Source organism: Peromyscus eremicus, chromosome 15 (assembly GCF_949786415.1).
Source record: "Peromyscus eremicus chromosome 15, PerEre_H2_v1, whole genome shotgun sequence".
Lineage (NCBI taxonomy): Eukaryota > Metazoa > Chordata > Mammalia > Rodentia > Cricetidae > Peromyscus > Peromyscus eremicus.
Window position 1 is genome coordinate 71,417,857 of NC_081431.1, and position 10,507 is coordinate 71,428,363.

Sequence of the window (10,507 nt, forward strand, 5' to 3'; positions counted from 1 at the left end):
AAATTCAAACCACAGAAGGGAAGGGAAGGGAACTGGCACAGCCCAGAGGGTAGAGTCCTCAGTGCCAACTCAACACCCAGCTGACTCCCACAGCTGGGTGTGCCACAGAAAGGGGCATCCCCAGAGGCTGGTGCTGCCCACCCCCAGCCGCAGAGGGGCCTCTCCAGGACTCTGGAGGAGCTACATGTGGAGAAACGCTAGCAAGACAAACTCCCTGCCATCTGTCATCAGTGCGTGGCCAGGATTTAAAGCAAATGACCCAGCTCTGGATGTCCCAAGAGTCTATTGCATAAAACAGCAAGCTGTTGGCCGCTGAATCACAAGCAATCATTTTGCCATCCCTGACTGTGCTGGGATCTCCTCTCTGTCAGCAAAATGTGGGGGTTACGTCCCTACTCTGGGGATGGTTAATACTGATAGCCATAGCCGTCCTGGGCAGGTGTCCTGAGCTGTACAGGAACCCTAGTTAAGCATGGGTTGGTGAGTGAGCCAGCAAGCAGCATTCCTCCACGGTGTCGGCCTCCCGTTCCTGCTCTGACTTCACCCAGTGATGAGCTGTGACCTGTGAGCTGAAATAAACTCTCTCCTCCCCTCAGCTGCTCTTGGTCAGTGTTCTCGTAGCAGCAGCAGAAAGAGAACTAGAGCCCTGCTAACGCCCGGTTTCACAAAGTGTGGGCCTCCGGAGCGCAGACTTCTGTTGTTTTAACCATTCTGCCTACATGTAGCACTGTGTGTCTAAGAAACAGATAAAACGCCAAGTCGTAACAAGAAGGGGACTCTTGAGACCAGAACAAGCAGCACAGGGGACATGAATCGCAGGGCCTTCAACACGTGTGTGCACACCCCTGCACGAGTGTGCAGAGGCTGGAGGACAGCCCCAAGTATCACTCTCAGGATTGGTGTCCGCCTCCTCTGGGACAGGCCGGGTCTCTCACCGGCCTGGAGCTCACTAGTATACTAAGGCCTGCTGGCCTAAGAGCCCCAGGGAGCCACGGTCTCTGCCTCCTCAGTACTAGAACTGCAGTGCTTGCTACCACGCCTGTGGTTTTCACACAGGTCCTGGGGATCAGACTCCCATCTCCCCAATCCCTCAACAGCAGTTTTAATGCTGTTTCTTTGTTTAAACTACAGCTTTCATTTTTTTTAAAGCTGAGGCTTCGCTACCAGCTCTACCCCCAAACCACGCGAACGTCTTCATCCCACAAGTCCATGCTAAAAAGAACAAAGTAGTTCTTGCCTAATTACAAAAGTGTCGATAAAGAAAGGTCACTTGAGGGCCACCCAGGTGGCTGCCAAACCCAACGGTCTGAGTTTTAACCCCAGGACCCACATGATGGAAAGAGAGATGAAAAGGTACATATGCATTCTCACACACCCCTACACAGACAGACAGACACAGACACACACACACAAATAAATTTTCAAAAGTTTTTTTTTAAAGAAATGATGCCTGAGCTGGGCAGATGGCTCAGTAGGAAAAGTACCCGAAGCACAAGTGTGAGGACCTGAGTTCGATCCCTGGCACCACATAAAAGCTGGCTACTGTAGCAAATGCTGGCAACCCCAGCACTTGGGGGGGTGGAGGGGAGAAAAGCAAGATGATCCCAATCTAACCAAAAAGGTGAGCTCCCGGTTCAGACATACACACAAATGTTTTTAGTGTGTGTGTGTGTGTGTGTGTGTGTATGTGTATTTGTGTGTGTGTGTGTGTGTGTGTGTATGCGTGTGTATGAATGCACATGCGGAGGTCAGAGGACATCTGTCCATGTGGGTCGTGGGGACAGAATTCAAGTTGCTGGGCTTGGCAGCAGGTGCCTTCACTGAACCACCTCTTCTGATTGAATTCTGACATCATAGAAATGGGAGCACAAGATGTGACCTCTGCCCTTATCGTGGCCTGTTGAGCTTCTGTACTACGAAACCACCCTGTGACAGTGACGACTGCTACTCAGAGTGTGTCAAACACAAGCAGAGCTTCCCACGCTCACTCCGTGCTCACCCCCACTCTCCAGGTGGGGGAAGAAGGACGGAGGGGTTAGAGCCATTCGTGATGTTTGACCCCCAGAGCAGATGCTGTGCTACACCAGGGAAGGATCTGACAGGCTAGAAAGAAGAGCGCGCGTCCCGGGGGTCAGAGAGAGCATTTAGGAGAGGTAAATTCCAGCTGTCGTTTGGCAATGCTCATGCCAGGAAGGGCGCTCTGTAAGACAGATGACATCTGCGGAATGCTCAACAGTGTTTTCACAGGCTCGAAAGTTGGATCTGGCCTCAGTTTGGTGGACAAAGCACTAAGCGCAAGCAGCTACCACACATGTTCTTCTTCATTTTCTTTTCTATTTGAAAAACCTCGTGTGCGCGTGCACATGCGGGGGGGGGGGGGGGGGATGCTATGGCCCATAACTGAAGGTCAGAGGACAGACAACCCTTGTCCTCTCCTTCCACCCTGTCTAAGACGGCTTCCTGTGGTTTGCCTACTGCATACAGGCTAACTGGCCCATGAGCTTCTAGGAATTTTGCTGTTTCCTCCTCCCATCTCCGGCAGGAGCCCTGGGATTACAGATACAACGTTACCACATCCAACTGTTACATGGACTCTGGAGACTTGAACGCAGGTCTTCACCCTTGCAAAGCAAGCTCTTTACCCACTGAGCCATCTCCGCAGCCCATATCCTGGATTCTTAAGATATGACGATGTTCTACCTTGTACCCAACTTTCTGATACCTACATTATCACTAATGTTTCTCCCGCAACAGTGGAAACTCAAGAGTCTTCACCGGACTGTTAAGAACCACAGGAGGGGGGTGGGGGGAGCGGGCAAGATGGCTCAATGAGAGAAGGCATTGGCAGCCATGCCTGATGGTGGAGGAGAGAAGCCGCTCTTACAAGTTGTCCTCTGACCTCCACACACATGCATGCCCACTCAAATGCACATGCACAAAAAATAAACGAATAGGACAAAGATAACCTAGGAAGGGGCTGGAGAGGTGGCTCAGTGGTAAGAGCACCTGTTGCTTTCCCAGAGGACCTGGTTCAGTTCCCAGCACCCACATGGCAGCTCACAATCACCTGTAACTCCAGCTCCTGGGGATCCAATCCCTCTTCTGCCCTCCATGGGCACCAGACATGCATGTGTGAATAGACATACATGCAGGCACACAATACACATTTTTAATTTTTTAAATAATAATCTAAGAAAAAAACCAGAAGACTGTCAGGAATTACACATTCAGGATCCAGTGTACTTTGTAGAAATAATTTTAAAATAAATAGTTTTATTTACTGTTTTGTTTTGGGAGGGTGGGGTTTGGTTGTTTGAGACAGAGTCTAGCTATGTACCCCAGGCTAACTTCAAATTTGAAATCTTTCTGCCTCATCCCCCCAAATGCTGGGATTACAGGTGTGTCCCTCTAGGCCTGGTGAAAATAAGGTCCATGGGCTGGAGAGATGACTCAGTGGTTAAGGGCATTGCTTAGAGGATCTGAGTTCAGTTCCCAGTGCCCACATTGGGCAGCTCAGAACTGCCTGTTACTCCATATCCGGGAAGTCTGACACCCTTTTCTGGCCTCCATGAGTGTCCCCACGCAAGTGCATACTCAGCAAAGATATACATAGATACGCATAAATATCTGGAACTCACTTTGTAGCCCAGGCCGGCCTCGAACTCACAGAGATCTGCCTGCCTCTGCCTCTCGAGTGCTGGGATTAAAGGCGTGCGCCACCACTGCCCGGCATAAAAATAAATCTTAACAATGAGCTCCAAGTGGCGCCATCCGACATGAGGAAGGTGGAAATGTGCTTTTCCCTCTACATCAACTCCAAACCCCGATAGTATACCCAAAACAAAGCTAAAACTCTGAAACATGGAGGGAGGGGGGCAGGCAGGCTACCGACCTCAGGATCTGGGGCATAAGATGGTGGCGGGCTAGTTTCCTGGGCTTTCTTGGGTCTCAGATTCGTTGCTTAGCAACTCTCCAACCTCAGAAATACCAACAATGAACAACGTGGCTCTGCTCCAGTAGAGACCACAAAAGACTGTGACCCTACCTCTACCTGGACCAGCAATATCCCAGGGACCCTGGGAGTCCCATCCTCAACAGGCCTTAATGGGGCACCCCGTCACCTGTCAGACAAGGTAGGGAGCTGGGCCAGAGTGCATTCTATTCCCATCTTCCTCATGGCAATGAGGCCACCTGGGGATCTCCAACTTCCACCCCATCACTGGTAACACGCATTCCTTCCTCTCTGGAGAGAGTGGTGTAAGGTAGACCTACTGAAGGGCCAGCACTGTCCCTCTATCCACTGTGGTAAGGCCACCCTCCTAGCCCATCTCAACATCCACAGAAGACAGGTCATAAACAGCAGCAAGGCATTCCTGTCCCTGACAGCAAGGTGGCTGCAGAGGTCCTCGGGAGTGCCAGACCCCCTACCTTAGAACAGAACTTTTTCCTCCATCTAGTAATAATAAGTCAGTGATCCTTTCTTCTGTCAGAGTGGGATATCAAAGAAAGGCACTGAGACGGGGCTAGAGAAAGGTCTCAGTTGGTGAAGGTTTGCAACATAAGGTCCTTAAGCAAGGACCCAAATCCCCAGAGCCCATGTTTAAAAACTACCCCGGGCATGGTAGCAAGCACTGTGATCCCAGCACTGGGGAGGCAGAGACAAGCAGACCCGGGGTCCACTGGCCAGCCAGCCTACCCAGGGAGCTCCAGTCCAGGAAGAGATCCTGTCTCAAAAACAAAGTGGACCATTAAGGTGAGTCAGCAGGAAAAAGCCCTTGTCTTGCAAGTTTGATGACCTGAGTTCAATTCCCAGGGCCCAGGGGAAAAGCCGGATGCACAGGCGTATAGCTGTGATCCCAGCACGCCTACGGTGAGATACAGAAGAATCTCCTAGAAGCTTGAGGGCTAGCTACCCTGAAGAATACAGAGCAACCTAAAAGGGAGAGACACTGCCTTAACAAGGTGGAAGGAGAAAACTGAGCCCCGAAAGCTGTCCTTTGAACACTCACACTGTCACACACACACACACACACACACACACACACACACACACACACACTTTTAAATAATAAAAATGGAGCTAGAGAGATGGCTCAGTTATGAGAACTTGCTGCTCTTCCAGAGAACCTGAGTTTGATTCCCAGAACCCACATCAGAAAGTTCACAATCACCTGTAGCTCTAACTCCAAGGTGAATCGATGTCATCTTCTGGCTTCCATAAGCACCTGCACACGCACAGCATACACTCACATTGACACACACATATACACACAGTTAAAAAATAAATACTTGGGACTGGAGAGATGGCTCAGCAGTTACAAGCACTGACTGCTCTTCCAGAGGTCATGAGTTCAATTCCCAGTACCCACATGGCAGCTAACAGCTGTCTGTAACTACAAGATCTGACACCCGCACACAAACATGCATACAGGCAGAACACCAATGCACATAAAATAAAAATAAATAAGTTATTTAAAAATAAATAAATACTTAAAGAATGTGCAAAAATAATTTAAAATAATAAAATTAATAAAAGATAGACTGTGCCTGAGGAACACCAACTGAGGCTGTCCCTGGCCTTCACACACACACACACACACACACACACACACACACACAAACACGACTGTACACACAAAGGCACTACGACAGGATATGTAGCCAAGGATGACCTAGAACACTGATCCTTCCCTTTTCTCCCAGTGAATGGAGGACACTTCCCTGTAGTCTTCCACCGCCAAGCTCTCTTGGTGTTCAGTGCTGTCACCACTGGACACCAGCCCACATGCTACCTGGGTACAGAAGAGGTAAGGATGGAGAGAATACTAAGCGTGTGCCACACACACACACACACACACACTCACACCCGCCTTGATACAGTTCCTCTCAACATAAGTATCTGAGGAAAGGCAGAGATGTTCCGAGCTCGGCTGGCAAGTCTCTCTCACTGCAGCTGTGGGAAAGTCATGCTCGCCTTCCCGCCCCACTCTCTGGGCTCTCAACCTCCACAGAGCCCAGGCTACCACCCTTCGCTCCCGACTCCTACCTCGGAAACCCTTCCCAACCCCTTTAAAAAAAGACACTATTCTCCTCCGAGCTCTGCTGGAGTCTGGCCAGAAGAGTCACATCCCAAGAAAATGGGAACCACGCGGAGTGTTAACTGGCCTTGTGGGAACGCCCTTGCCTTCCACGAAAGCTCTCTTGCCAGGGTAGTTTGCCCTTAACTCTTTTCTTAACGATTAGGTTACTTTTAGAAATTAGAGGTTTCCTTTGTAGTAAGAAACTTAATCTTAAACCACTCTTCACACTCACTGGGTGGGAACAATTTTCACTTGTTCGTGTGTCTTGCCCATCTGGCTTAAACTAACAGTAAGGGAAACCTGTGTATACAGACACACAGGAATCAACCTCAAAGTGACCGGGAAACTCTCCCTGCTGGCTAGCTTATGTAATGCCAGAAGGTGGAACGCAAGCCGCTTCTTGGGAAAAGACCTCAGTGGTCTTATCCAGTGTTGGATCCCGCATGCTACAATACTAACCCTGCCTGGCAAAACATGCCTACTGGTCAAACAGTGGCAGGACAGTTACAGGGGTAGCCAACTGCTTTCTGATATTTGCTATGCAGCCTGCTTCACAGCAGGAATGTCATGCCTGGTAAACCTGGTCAGTCTAACTAAGCTGAGAGCAAGGGATGCCTATGGATGGTCAGAATGATACCTCATAGATTCCCATCCACAAGGACAAGCTGCAATGCTGGTAACTGCTACTGACTGGCTGACAAGTTGGCTGGGTCAGGTTCCCCATCCTCCCTAAGCCCTCTGCTTCCAAGGCTGGGAGTACTACCAAAAGATAGCACAGGCCTTGGGCCAGAGTTCATCTGCTTTGTTCCAGCCCATGGTCTCATAATCAGCTCTAATGAATTCAGTTGTTTTCCAAGTTGGCAGCTAGTTAAAAGGAACTTCTTGATTTTTTTTTTTTTTTTGCTCTTTTTTGTTGGTATATGTATGTGATGTATGCCTTTGGATGTGTGTGTGTGTGTGTGTGTGTGTGTGTGTGTGTGTGTGTTTAGGCCAGAGGCTGACATTGCATATCTTCTACAATCGTTCTCTACCTTATTTTTTGAGACAGGGTCTCTCACTGAACCCAGAGCTCCCCAATTGGCAAGGATGGCCACCTAGCAAGCTCCTGGGATCTGCCTGTATCCCCTTCCACAGTGTGGAAAATCAGTTTTAACAGTTATGTGGGGGCTGGAAGTCTTAATTCAGGTCTCTGTGTTTGCAAAGCAGACACTTTACCAACTAAACCATCCCCAAGTCCTTTTTGTTTGCTTTCTGGGAGAAGGTTTTAGTGTGAGGCCCAGGCAGTCATCAACTCTCAGGGATGCTCCTGTGTTAGCCTGCCTGGTCCTGGGATCACAGTGTGTGCTATTAAGTCTAGCCAGGAGCACAGCCTACAGAGAAAAGGCACTTTCCTCGGTCAGTAAGTGTTTGTCGAGTCCCTAAGAAGAGCAAGCATCAAGAGATGAGGCAGTGGCCAGTGCATGGTGACTCTACTCTCCTTAGCTCATGTACGGGAGAGAGCAGACAGCAGACAAATAAAATCATGACGGGAGAGTCGCTCATGAGGACATAAACAGAACTGAGGACTCCATCACTTCTCAGCATTATGAAAAGCAATGACCTTTTCTAGTTTTGTAGAAGTATATAACTAAAAAAAAAATCATATGGCTTACCCCAAATAGACTGAGTTTATTTTTAATATATTTATTATTGCATGTGTGTGCAAGAACCGTGTGTACGAGTGCAGGTCTGGGCATGTCACAGCAGGTATGTGGCGGTCAGAGGACAGTCTGGTGACATGGTTCTCTCACCACCTTTATACAGGTTCTGGGGGTTGGAGTCAGGTTGTCAGGATTACATGGGATGTGGTCTCCCGCCTGGGAAGCTTATTTTTAACAATGAAATTCCAAGGACTGAGAAGCCTGAATCAGGAAAGTGTTTGACACACAAGCATGGGAACTTTGAGTTCAATTTCCATAAACCATGCAAAACACACAGGCATGCATGGTGGCATATGCTTATAATCCCTGTGCTGGGGAGACAGAACAGAAGGACCCCTGGGGCTCACCGGTCTAGCTAGTCTAGCCTACTTGGTGAGTTCCAGGACAAGGAGAGACACTGTATCAAAAACCAAATGGAAGGCACCTGAGGAATTCCAGCCCAAGATTTTTTCTATGGCCTCCAAATGCTACCCCAGCTCCCTGGGGTAGAAGCACTGAGGGCAGGCAGGCCTCTAAGTGACACTTCCGGAGATGACGCACCAACACAGAGTCACTGAGCAGCAAGACAAGGATCACACAGTATGCTGAGAAGGATGCCCTGGGTGACTCTGAAACAGGGCCTAGGAGAAACTTCACCACAAGGAGAAGTGCTCTTCCTTCTCCTCTGGCTCAAGATGACTTAGCACCCACAACCCTTCAGCATGCTGTTGCCCACTTGAAATAGTCTTTGTATCCTCATCTGGAACCACTACATGGAATTAAGAAAGTGAATCATATTCCTCACAAGCAACCAACAAATCAGTCTTGAACTACATGCAGACTAGCAAGATAACGGCACCTCCACTGATCTCCTGTCTGCGTTTGAGTCCATTCAAAGCTCCATGGTGCCAACTGATCTTTCAAAAGTGACCAGGAAAATTACAGCAAGGAATACAAGTCTACCACAACTATTCATCTGAGTCTTGAGGGGGTGGGGTCCCCTAAATCGCCCCTATGGAAGAAATCCACATTCTTTATACTTCACAGGCAATTTCTTCAAATTTAATGCCAAAATGTTTGTTACTTTTGCTTTCTGAGCACAGTGGTTCACAAAACCTGTATGTGTTCCCTGTAATTAAATTTCTTTTTTTTTTTAAGATTTATTTATTTATTTATTATGTATACAGTGTTCTGCCTACAGGCCAGAAGAGGGCACCAGATCTCATTACAGATGGTTGTGAGCCACCATGTGGTTGCTGGGAATTGAACTCAGGACCTCTGGAAGAACAGCCAGTGCTCTTAACCTCTGAGGCATCTCTCCAGCCCCCAATTAAATTTCTTATTCCACAAAACCTGGCTGATACTGTAGGTGACATCTGAAAGCTTGGGCTTAAGTTTTCTATTTTGCAGGGCTGGGATTCTAACTCACGACCTCAAACCCACCAGGCAGACATATCCAGCACTAAGCAAGAGCCCAGCCCTCCCTTTGTAAAGGACTACAGTTATGATGAGGCAGAGGGTAGAAAGGGTAGCAAGCTGTGGTCCAGGCCTCTTGCCACACATTAGCAAGTGAAGGACAATTTCCCTTTGTAATGACCTCTAGGGAATTTTCTCTTCCACCTTGGCATCCAGTGCCAGAAAATCCCCCCTTTGGCCCCCTTTGCCTCCTCTCCTCACACTCCTATGGAGCTTAGCTTCCCATGACAACCTCCCATAAGACACCTGTGCACTGCATCATCTCTGCTGGAAATCCCAATCGCTTCCATCTCCATCAGAATGATCGCCTGCATCCCCAGAATGACCAACCTCATCTAGCCAGCCTACCTCTTTGTGAGTTCTCCAGCCTCATCCTCGTATTTTCCTTTTCTTAATAAGCTAGCTCTATTTCTACGTCTAACCGGGTGCCTCTGGTACAATCCTCTGTCCTGAGACACATATGCTTGGAACCGAATGCCCTCTGAACTCAGTGTCCCGCTGGGCATTCCTATGCATGTTCTTTCTGAAGTTCTGGGCTTTCTCACTGTTTCCTCCAAGCCTAGCTTAAAAGGCATGGCTTTTCCTCCATCTCCTTTTCTCCTAGTGGCTGTCAGAGTTTTCAGCTTGTCTGCTGTTTTTGTTTTTAATCTCAAACTTCAATGAAGTTGTTCTCAAGCTTCCTTCTGAGTCAGTTTTATTTTGTTAATGAGGCTAAACTCAAAGGGAACCTTAATTTCCACAGGAACCCATTGCTCACTCCTGCTCTCTGCTAGAATGCTTTCTCTCACTTGTAGGGCTTGCTTAAACAGCATCTTCTCTCCACCACATCCCCCCCCCCCCCCCACACACACACACACACCAGTTAAAACTTCCTTTGCTCTTTCGAGACAGGGTTTATCCGTGTAGTTTTGGTGCCTGTCCTGGATCTCGCTCTGTAGATCAGGCTGGCCTTGAACTCACAGAGATCCGCCTAGCTCTGCCTTCCAAGTGCTGGGACTAAAGGCGTGCACCACCACCGCCCCGTTTCCAGTTCTTTTTAAAAAGTCTGTAATTGACTATGCCAACTATTAACCCACTCTAAGACGCTCTAAGGGTGCAGAGGATTCATCTGTCCACTGCTGCGTGCTCGAGGTCTAGAGGCCTGCACTCATCAGGCCAAGTGTTTAAAAAACGTTTGAGAAGAAAAGTTATTCACTTAACCAAGGCTTGTTGGGCACCTCTTCCCGTGCAAAAGTTATCACACTGCCTCCACCTTTATAAGGCACTGGTGGA

The 10,507-nt window shown here is 48.6% G+C and overlaps 1 protein-coding gene across 1 annotated transcript in view; it reads right to left on the minus strand.

The window, feature by feature from the left end:
- C15H2orf76 (chromosome 15 C2orf76 homolog) overlaps positions 1-10,507 on the minus strand; it is a 66,980-nt gene that overhangs the window by 55,982 nt on the left and 491 nt on the right. The gene's annotated exons all lie outside the window — the stretch shown is intronic.